Source organism: Pantherophis guttatus, chromosome 9 (assembly GCF_059756535.1).
Source record: "Pantherophis guttatus breed Tessera chromosome 9, ASM5975653v1, whole genome shotgun sequence".
Lineage (NCBI taxonomy): Eukaryota > Metazoa > Chordata > Lepidosauria > Squamata > Colubridae > Pantherophis > Pantherophis guttatus.
Genome location: NC_142071.1, coordinates 12,076,211 through 12,085,746, shown reverse-complemented (window position 1 = coordinate 12,085,746; position 9,536 = coordinate 12,076,211). Strand labels below are relative to the sequence as shown.

Sequence of the window (9,536 nt, the reverse complement as noted above, 5' to 3'; positions counted from 1 at the left end):
AGCCCATGGCAGCCAAGATGGCAAACATGGCCCATGGCAACCAAGCCATTTCTCAAGTTGTCACGCAGCTTAGGGTTGGAGGGAGAGGAGTGGAATGCAAACTAGCCAAAACAACCTATTTGTCAGCCTTGGAAGCCATATTAGGTGGGAAGCTTCAATGCTGCCATCTCCTCATGTGTGGGGAAATAGGAGAGGGGAGTTAGTAGACATAATAACAGTTTTTCCTATCGGTCAAGGTCAGTTTCATGACAAATTTCCTGACAAACCGAAAGGTCCTCCTGGGGGGGGGTTTAAAGGGATTGGTGCTAAGTGTTAACCCCTCTTTTGTGTTTTGTCTGTTTTATTTTTCAGGATGTGGTTCTTTCTGCAGGGGGGGATGCCTGTCAGCCTTGGAAGCCATATTAGGCTGGAAGCTTCAATGCTGCCATCTCTTCATGTGTGGGAAAATAGGAGGGGGGAGTTAGGAGACGGGAGTTAGTAGACATAATAACAGTTTTTCCTATTGGTCAAGGTCAGGGCAGTCCAGCATCTGGAGGAGGAGTAGTCAGGGACTGGGCCGAGGCAAAACCGACAGTGATTGGAGCATGTGACCGAAAGGGGAGAAAGGGGTTGGTTTTGGGAGCTTTGTATTAGTGAAGGAAAGCCCGGGTTTTTCAGGTTCGGGATTTCCCAGATGTGCCAGTTTACCTATTGCTAGTAAAGAAAACTTTGGAAAATGCCTGCTTCTGCATCTTTACTGGGAGTCGGGGTTTTTCTGGAACACTGACATTATCCCAAATCTGCTTTCTTTAAAAAAAAAAAAAAAACTAACGGCACCCCGTAAGGGGGCTGTCGGGTGCTGAGCCCCAGCATCTACCTAAACCCTGGGTGGTGCGAAGACTCAGCGAAGATGGAAGAGAAGGAGGGAGCTGTCGGGGGCCTGGGGTCTCAAGGAAGTACCGATCCCTTGCTTTCTTCCCCTGAAGAATTGGAACGGGCCATGAGGGCTTCAGAGGAAGCCCTTCGGCTCAGGGCTCAGCCCAAGGCATCAGAATCCTGGAAGAGTTGCCAGTCCGACCTAACTTCAGGAGGGGATCTGAAGTCACCAAGTGAAAGTGACTGGAGGATGGGGGCTGCTGTGTGCTCCGGTGACTCCCGGGACTGGGACCGGCCCCACCCCACACGGAGCCAGTCCTTGTCTGAACTTCCTGAATGCTTTGAACAGATGGAAGTGGGGAGTTACGCACCCTCTTCAAAACCCTTTGAGGTGAGATGGTGGCTAGTGCAACATACTTTCACTTTCCCTGGCCCAGGACAAGGATGGGGGGTTAGTGGAGCTCAGACCCCCCCCCCACCCGGCCAGGAGCTAATTGGAAAGATCAATGCCCCATGGCCAGCCTGCAACAGTGGGATTCCAAAACCTCCCCTTTTGGGGCCCACGCCAGCCTGTATTAGCATTACCTCCTGTGGAGAGCATTCCACCTGGTTGGGCTTTTTACCCAGGCCAGGGATGGATCCAGTGCCAGTGGTATCCTGCACCGCCTGTCCTAAGCTCCCAGGGATCCCCCTGGCCACCCTCCTATGCCTCAATGGTCATGGCACCACAGGGGGGGCCTAATCCAGCAGCCGGCTGCAATGGCCCCCCTCCAACACAGCAAGCAGCTCAACAGCCAACCCCCCCTCCAACCCAGCTACCTTCACACCAACCTGTTGGAATGCAACAACCAGGGGCACCACAGGTTGGCCTAATCCAACAGCCAACTGCGATGCCACTCCCTCCAGCGCAGCAAGCAGTTCAACAGCCAGACTCATCCCCCAACCACCCACAGCTGAGCCCCCCCCCCCCCCCCCGCGAGGCCAACACCACCCCGCTTCAGAGCAACTTTTGATGGAATGCCAGCCAAGCTAGCTTACTTCCTCAACAGGGTCTGGGCTCACGTTGATCAGTATGGTGACCAATACGAAGCAGAACAGGATTTGGTGTCAGCAATCTCAGATGGGATGAATGAGGGGGAGGCCTCTGAATGGCTAGCCCAGCTGCATGATGAGGACGCTGTTGAACTTTATGATATCGAAGGCTTTACCACACTGCTACAGTCCCGTTTTGATGACCCAGACTGCATAAACGAAAACGAAGCCACGCTAAAACTCATGAAGCAAGGTAATTGACCAATGAAAGACTTTGTATGGGACTTTAGGAGAGTCATAGGCACTCTGAGCCATTGGCCTAATCGCATACTCCTGCACTACTTCAAAGAAGCCATCAACCCAGAAGTCAGAAAAGCCTGTGGGATCTGGGGAGTACCTGAGCGTCTCCACAACTATTATACCATGTCCATTGCTCTGGACAGAGAAGTACACCCCCCCCCAGCCAAACACCATCTCAGCAGCCACCTCGTAAGCTGTTAGTAAAAAAGCCCATTTCAAAACCTGCATACCGCACCCCTCTTCCACAAGGGAGGGTGATTAAATGCTATTGCTGTGGACAAACAGGACATTGAGCTTCTGAGTGCTTGGCCTCTGCCCCAATTCCACAACAACAACCCGCCACAGCTGCACGAGGGAGGAGGGCTCTAAAGAAAACCCCAGACACCAGCTGATTTGCCAAACAAGCCATGGAGATTCCCCTCCCCACTGAAGAGAGGGGGCACCCTCTGGTCACAGGAGCACCTCCCAACGAGCCCAGCGGGGATGAAGACCTGATGGTGAGTGCCCCCATCACCCCTTTCTCAATTAAAGTAAAACTAGTCCTGCCAGAAACAGGGAAAGAAACAGAACTCCCAGCAGTAATAGACACAGGCTGTACCAGGTGTCTTAGCGGCCTTAAAATTGTAGAACATTTGGGGATCAAAACACTCTTAAAACAACCAATTAAATTTTACCAGGTGGATGGCACGTTAATTGGGGGAGCCCCTTCCACTCACATTACTGTACTGCTTAAATTAAAGATGGGGAAACATCATGAACTTATACGATTTATAGTAACCCCAAAGATGTCAGAATCCATCATACTAGGCCTGGCTTGGCTAGATAAATGGGGCCCCACCATTACTTAGGAAGATGGATACCGAAAAATCAGGATAGCAATTGGCCCAACACCCCCTACTCCTCCCCCCAAACACCAACCTACCCAAAATGATCAGTAGCCAGAAACAGCAGTGGCTTGTTCAGACAGGCCTCCAGGGGAACACCAAATCCCTAAGGTTTATTCAGATTTAGCCAACGCTTTCAGTGAGGAAGAATGTAACCTCCTCCCCCCTCACCGGCCCACAGATTGCGCCATTGAATTACAACCGGGGGCTAAATTGCCAAAGCCTCCATAACACCTGCTGAGATGACTGAATTGAGGAAGTACATTGACACCAACCTAGCCAGAGGGTTCATTGAGCCTGTAAAATTCAGCATGGCCGCCCCAGTACTATTTAAGGAAAAAAAAGACGGTACCTTAAGATTATGTATTGACTTTAGAGCTATTAATTACATTTGCATACAAAATGCCTATCCCCTCCCACTGATGAAAGACTTACTAAAGCACCTATCGAATGGAAAAATCTTCACCAAGCTAGATCTAAGAGAAGCCTACTACCGAGTTCGCATAAAGGAGGGAGACAAATGGAAGACCGCTTTTAATTGCCCCTTGAGTAGCTTCCAATTCCAGGTCATGCCTTTTGGACTTCAGGAGGCCTCAGGGATCTTCATGCAGCTGATCAATGAAGTTCTGCATGAGCATTTATATCAGGGGTTTCTTGTTTATCTCGATGACATTCTTATATTCAGCAAAAATAGGTCAAATTGGTCAGACAAGTGCTGAAAAAACTTCTAGCAGTCAAACTTAATGCAAAATTGTCCAAATGCGAGTTCCATAAGGAAGCCTTTGACTACTTGGGATACAGGTGTCGAATAAGGTGATTAAAATGGACCCAGAGAAGGTGAGGGCAGTACTGGACTGGCAGCCCCCACGCACCCGTAAGCAACTCCAGAGTTTCCTAGGGTTTGCAAACTTTTACAGACAATTCATCCCTTCCTTCGCTGAGGTTGCACTCCTTTTGACAGAACTGCTAAAGACCGGCCCGTCTCCCACCAAGCCAAAACCTAGCCAGCCTTTAGCTTGGACGATGAACTGCCAAAAATCTTTTGAATGATTAAAACGCCTATTTGCAGTGGAGCCAATCCTACAGCATCCTGACCCAAATAAGCCCTTCATGGTTCAGGCTAACGCAAATGATGTGGTGGTGGCGGCTGTTCTACTACAAAGGGACCCCCGTAACAATCTAATGCCGTGTGCTTATGTATCACGGAAGTTAACTGACACAGAGCGCAGATGGGTGGTATGGGAAAAAGAGGCGTTTGCAGTGTGATGGGCTCTCCTGTCCTGGAGACATTTCCTGGAGGGGGTGGAGGAGCCTTTTGAGGTTTGGACTGACCACAAAAACCTTGAGGCACTGAAGATCCTGAGGAAGCTTTCTCCAAAACAGGTTCATTGGGCTCAATATTTCAAACACTTTAACTTTAACCTGAAATATATCCCAGGGGGTAAGAACCTTCTGGCTGACGCTCTCTCTCGAAAACCCCAATTTGACAGCCGACGGAAAGAGATAGTTCATGCCATGATTTCAGAGTCTCAACCGGCCGCTCAAGCCCACACCAAAGCGCCAACATGCCAGGATTCCAACCACCCCAAAGACAAGTTGACAGCGGAGCTAAAAGTGGCGCTTTCTAATGATTCCTGGTTCAAAGAGCACCAGGCAGACCTCAACCAGATTCAGGATTTCCCAGATGTGCAGTTTACCTATTGCTAGTAAAGAGAACTTTGGAAAATGCCTGCTTCCACGTCTTTACTGGGAGCTGGGAGTTTTCTGGAACGCTGACACTACTATCTCATGGGAACCGAGGTCGCTCCCAACAGGTGCTGGCCAGAGACTGAGATTGGTTGTCAAGGAGACACAAGAGCACCTAACTGGACAATGTGAGTTGTGACACTAGGGGAGGGGGGAATCTCTAACATTTATTTATGCTGAAATCACGGGAAATAACTAGAGCTGGTTTTAGGATCATCCATGCTGAAATGATGTACTCAATAAAGCAGTTCTTTGAGGAAATGGAAAGTCTCAGAATGCTGACTCATATGGGTTCATTAGTCGGAACCTTGATAGTAAACCAAGGGCACGGCAAACAGCAAGCCTTGTTGCAGGACTGGCCAGATGACCAGGCATCTTCCCTGGCCCAGGTTCCCATTATGTCCTTACCACTTGGGGCCCAACTGATTCCCAGGGCATTGGGGACCTGCACCCCCACAGCCAAATCCACCTCCAATAAAGCCCATGTTTGATGGGAACCCTAAGAAGCTGGCATTCCTCCTGAACCAGGTGTATGCTCACCTGGGTCAGTATGCAGCAGCCTACCCGATGGTGAATGCTGTGACTGCCAACCTCGAGGGGGAAGTGGCAGAATGGGTGACAAGCCTACAAGATGAGAATGCACTGCAGCTGGGAAATGTCTATGCCTTCCTGGATTAATTCCAATCCTGGTTTGAGGATGAATCCCAAGCCCAACAAGTGGAGATGGAAATATGGGACCTTAAGCAGGGGAACCAACTGGCAGAGGAGTATATTCGAAAATTCAGGTGGATCACAGGGATACTGAGACACTGGCCAGAATGCTTGCTAGTCTATCACTTCAGGGAAGGCCTGAACTGGGAGTTGTTTCACACTTGCATATCCGGGGCAGTGGGGGCGGGGTCCCAAAGAAATCCACAAGTGGTACCAGATGGCTAGAGTGATAGATATCTACTTGAGGGAATACAAGAGATGCAGTGCCTCTGAGTTGAAATCGAAAAGCCAAGAGCAGTGCCAGTTAGGGAAAGGGCTGACAGCTACCCCCACTCCAGCCACCTCAACTTCCTCAGCCCCTGGAGCCATTCAGTGCTTCCAGTGTGGCCCGCAAGGCACCCATTGCCCGAGCAGGTCATCAACCACTTGCCCCTGCCAAACCAAAGCCACAGCAGAGAAAGCGAATACGGTTTACCAGATTGTAGAGGTCTCCTCTCCCAGCACCGAGGGGGAGAGAACTCCAACTGAGGAAGACTGGCAGGCAGCCCCATATGAAAGCAACGATGAATGGGAGAGCTACCTGATGGTAAGTGGAGCCATCCACCCCTTCTCGGCTCCCTTGAGGACTATAGCACCCAAAACGGGAGCCCAAGAGGAGTTTAAGATGCTCAGAGACTCAGGCTGCACTAGTTGCTTAATGAACCTGTCCACAGTGCTGAAACTAAGAATATGGATGAGGAAGCTGCCCCAGTCTATGAGATTTGAGCAGGTTGATGGGTCCCTACTAGGAGGCTCCCTGTTGACACATCTGACCAAACCCATGTGATTGGAGATAGGCCAGCACTGGGAGTTCGGGTTATAATAGTGCTGAAAATGACAGAGGCAGTGATCCTGGGGATGTCCTGGCTAGAAAAATAGGGCCCGACCATATGATGGCAGAAAGGAGAGAGGAAGATAAGCATAAAGAAGGGGCTCCATTCCTTCTTCCATTGGGAGCTGGGAGGAGAGGCTGAACAGCAGAGTGAGGAGGCCTGAGAAGGCAAGCAGGTGAAAGCAACCTCAGAGCAGCAGCCAGAGGCCCAGCTCATCCCCTGAGAGTATTTATTTATTTATTTATTTTATTTAAATTTGTATACCGCCCTTCTCCTAATGGACTCAGGGTGGTGCACAGCCAAGTAAAAAACATCCAATACAAAATTTAAAAATTTAAAAGAATTATACCCTTTGGCCAAAAATTTATGAACCTTACGACTAAAACCCATTAAACAATTAAAAATCTAATATCTCAAGTCCTTGGGGGAGGGGGCATTCAGCGAAAAGTAAAACTCACCCATTTTGATTTCTTCAATCATTTTGATTTCAAGCTGAAGTAAATCCTGGGTGGGGGGGAGAATTTTCTGGCAGACACCCTGTCCCACCTGCCACAATACAAAAGCCGTTGGGTGGAGGTGGTAGACTCTCTCATTCCCTTCCCCCAAAAAACAGTGCAAGTAATGAGGCAGCAGGCAAGGGTGAAACCGCCTGACCCCAGTGGCTATTTGACCCATCAACTAAAGAGGGAGTTGCAACCTGACCCGTGGTTCAAGGACCATGGGGAAAAGCTGACACTGAAGGAAGGGCTGGCCTGGAAAGGTGACAAGTTGTACGTTTCCAGCACCCTAAGGCTCCAAGTTTTGCAATGGAGCCATGATGCCAAGAAAGCTGGCCACTTTGGGTTCCTGAAGACCCTGCATTTAGCAAGGAGACAATTTTGGTGGCCACAAATGAAAAAGGGCATAGAGAGCTATGTGAAAAGCTGTGCCATGTGTGTGGCAATGAAAAAAAGGCCAGTGAAGAGCCCAGGACTATTGCAGCAGGTAGCTGACCCCAAATCGACCATGGGAAGAGATAGCAATGGATTTTATAGTGGAACTTCCAGAAAACAGGGGGAACAAAGTAATCTGGACTGTAATAGACCTTTTCTCCAAGCAAGCACACTTTATCACCTGCTTGAGTTGCCCATCCACCCAAAGACTAGCCAAGATGGGCCAAGGTGGCACAGTGGTTAGAGTGCAGTATTGCAGCTACTTCAGCTGACTGCTAGTTCAGCAGATCAGCAGATCAAATTTCACTGGCTCAAGGTTGACTCAGCCTTCCATCCTTCCAAGGTGGGTAAAATGAGGACCCAGATTGTTGGGGGCAATATGCTATTTAGTATACTGTCTTTGGTGTAAGCCGCCCAGAGTCCTCAGAGAGTGGGCAGCATAGAAAGAAGAAGAAGAAGAAGAAGAAGAAGAAGAAGAAGAAGAAGAAGAAGAAGAAGAAGAAGAAGAAGAAGAAGAAGAAGAAGAAGAAGAAGAAGAAGAAGAAGAAGAAGAAGAAGAAGAAGAAGAAGAAGAAGAAGAAGAAGAAGTTGCTGCAGCACATCTATCGGCTGCATTGGGTGCCAAGAAGGATCATCTTGGACTTGGGGGTCCAGTTCACAGCAAAGTTTTAGAAGGAGTTCATTAAATTGATAGGGTCATCTCAAGGGCTTGGCTCCACCTTCCATCTGAGTACGAATGGAGCCATAGAATGAGTTAATGCAATGATAGAACAATACCTGAGATGCTATGTTAATTATCAGCAATCTAACTGGGCAGATCTCCTGCCATTTGCTGAAGTTGCCTACAACAATGCAGTGCATAGTAGCATGGGACTCATCCTTTTAAAATAGCTATGGGGTGGAATTTGTCCCCATGCCTGAATACCCTTGAAACCCCCTTCCTCAGTGAGCCTAACAGAATGGGTAGGTTCCTTACAAAATGGGTGAGGGAATGTAAAGCAGGCTCTGGCTAAAGCCACAGAAATGTAGAAGGTGCAGGGATATAAGTGATTATCACCCCAGACATCATTTCACATTGGGGAGAATATCTACCTCTCCATCAAATACCTGAAATTGAAACTACCCTGTAAGAAGATGGGCCTGAAGTTCATAGGGCCTTTCCCAAAAGTAAAAATAATAAACCCAGTGACAGTAGAACTGAAACTGCCGCATTTGTTATGGAAAGTGCACCCAGCATTTCATTGTAGTCTGCTTAAGATGGTGGTAGGGTCAAAACAAAGGCTATTAGCAAGGTTAGCACCAGCTTCGATAGTGGTTGAGGGGGAAACCAAGTTAAGAGAGTCCTGGATTCCAGGCTACATAAAGGCAAACTTCAATACCTGGTCCAGTGGAAAGGGTGTCCATTAGCAGAGGCTGGATATATGAAAGCAAGGGATATGTAAGCGATCTGCCTAATAAAAAAGTTTCACAAGAAGTTTCTCCAAAACTGGGAGATCCTCCCCCAAGTCAGGGGGGATCCAGTCACCGCTAATGTATCTGCATTTGATGTTTTCCAGGTGTTCCTTTCTCTCTAGGGGGATCCAACTGTCAACTCTGAAACGAGCCCACGGCAGCCATCTTCCATTTCTCAAGTTGTCACACAGCTTGTGGAGGGGGAAGAGGAGTGGAATGCAAACTAGTGAAAGAAACCTACTATTCATGAGAACCAAGGTTGCTCCCAAAAGGTGCTGGCCAGAGACTAAGACCGGTTGTCAAGGAGACACAAGAACACCTAATTGGACAATGTGACCTGTGTCACTAGGGGAGGGGGGAATATCTAATGTTTAACTATGCTGAAACCATGGGAAATAACTAGAGCTGGTTTTAGGATCAGCCATGCCAAAATGATGTATTCAATAAAGCAGTTTTCATTGTTGCTTCTTGACCTGCATATAGGTTTCTCAAGAGACAAATAAGATGGTCTGGTACTCCCATCTCTTTAAGAACTTGCCACAATTTTTGTGATCCACACAATCAAAGGCTTTAGCATAGTCAATGAAGCAGAAGTAAATGTTTTTCTGGAACTCCCTAGTTTTCTCCATGATCCAGCGTATGTTGGCAATTTGATCTCTAGTTCCCCTGCCTCTTCAAAATCCTGCCTGTACTTCTGGTAGTTCTCAGTCCACATACTGCTGAAGCCTATCTTGTAAGATTTTAAGCATAAC

General features: G+C 48.3%; 1 long non-coding RNA gene across 1 annotated transcript; it reads left to right on the top strand.

The window, feature by feature from the left end:
* The first annotated feature begins 318 nt into the window (after window positions 1-318).
* LOC148112472 (uncharacterized) lies at window positions 319-9,247 on the top strand. The gene is made up of 2 exons (XR_015729322.1): window positions 319-1,246; window positions 8,889-9,247. It is a non-coding gene; the product is annotated as an uncharacterized LOC148112472 (long non-coding RNA).
* Window positions 9,248-9,536: the final 289 nt, after the last annotated feature.